This window comes from Cyprinodon variegatus, unplaced genomic scaffold (genome assembly GCF_000732505.1).
Source record: "Cyprinodon variegatus isolate N-32 unplaced genomic scaffold, C_variegatus-1.0 Scaffold1334, whole genome shotgun sequence".
Taxonomy (NCBI): domain Eukaryota; kingdom Metazoa; phylum Chordata; class Actinopteri; order Cyprinodontiformes; family Cyprinodontidae; genus Cyprinodon; species Cyprinodon variegatus.
In genome coordinates, this window is record NW_015151787.1 from 105,300 (window position 1) to 106,804 (window position 1,505).

Sequence of the window (1,505 nt, forward strand, 5' to 3'; positions counted from 1 at the left end):
AGCAGGACTCGTTCATACGGAATGACTTGGATCGGAGGTTCTGATGCTCAGCAGGTATGTCTAAGGACCTATTATTAGTATGGTTTTCTAAAATTAATGCACAACTTTAAACATGTTTATTTTTCTCTTTTACCTAAGAAAGGTACCAATAACTACCTAGGCAATAAATGTACAATTAAAATTAGACATCTTTAGCCTGCTGTTGTTTATAAAGATGTGAAGAATCAATTTCTTTGTCAATCTTCTAAGGTTTTGTTGATTTCAGATATGTACCAATTACTTCTTTCTTCTCCTCATACTATGCGGTATAATGTGCTTTAAATGTTGTGTGCTCTAATCTTCTCTAGGAGCGTTACTGGTTTTGGAGCGATGGGACTCCTTTCAGGTATAATTCCTGGTGCTCAGGCATGCCGAGGACAAGTTCCAGCTACAACTGTCTTGTCATGAACTACTCAGGTAATCTGTTTAAAGAGTCAGGAAAAAAAAGACTTTTGTGATACTTAATCAATCTAAAACAAAAAATTCTAACCGTTATTCTGAATGTTAAGTTTCTCTAAGATGTTTAATAACAATCTTTTAATCCCCATATTTAGCTTGCAGATGCTGGTTGGACTATCCATGCACTTATCGATACCCATTCGTCTGTGTCAGGAAATAAACACCAGAAGTGAAGAATCATTATGTGGAAGATATCTAATTGGTCTTATTTTTCTTAAGCTATCCTCTTTTACTGCAATGCTAAGTGTTTGAAGCGACAAGATAAAGAAAATCAGGTTGATTGTCTCTGAGGTCATGCACCAAAGAGCCAAAAAGGAAGAATTCTGGAAAGAGTGTTTTATGCAAAGCTTTTCTCTGCAGTTACTGTATTTTTTCTTCTTTTGCCTAATAAATTTTCTGAAGCATTGAAAGAAGCTGTCTTTTCTCCTTTATTTGCAATTTTGTGAAGGTTTTTCTCTGGACATGTTGGCTTTATCATCTCAACAATCCCAAATCAATCCCTTTTCATGTTTTTTTCTAGCTCAACAGCTCAGTTGTTATTTTATTAATGTAGGACTCATTTATAATAAACAAAAAGATTGAACAAACGTACTAAGCTTTTGTCAAAACAAAAAACCAGGTATAGCCTATATCCAGTGTTGGGAATGTAACTTAAAAACACCTCCTCCTGCTATTCTTGGAGAAGACTGAGGAACTCCCTGGCCAGCCACGAGACCTAATCCCTCCAACATGAGCTGGGTTATCCTCTAAGCCAGGGGTGCCCAACCTTTTTTAAACCAAGATCTACTTTTGAAGTCGATGGCATGCCGAGATCTACCAAGCCAAACACAAGGGAAGAGCAGTATTTGTTTTTTATTTGCAAAGGTGGAGAATAAACAGTAAGTCCAACAAACAAGGAAATGATCAATTGTGTCAAAAAATAGGTTGCAAAAACCTGTGATTATCTTGCAAATCATTTTAGTTTTTTGTTTTTTTAGCCAGGGCTACATATATATATATATATATAC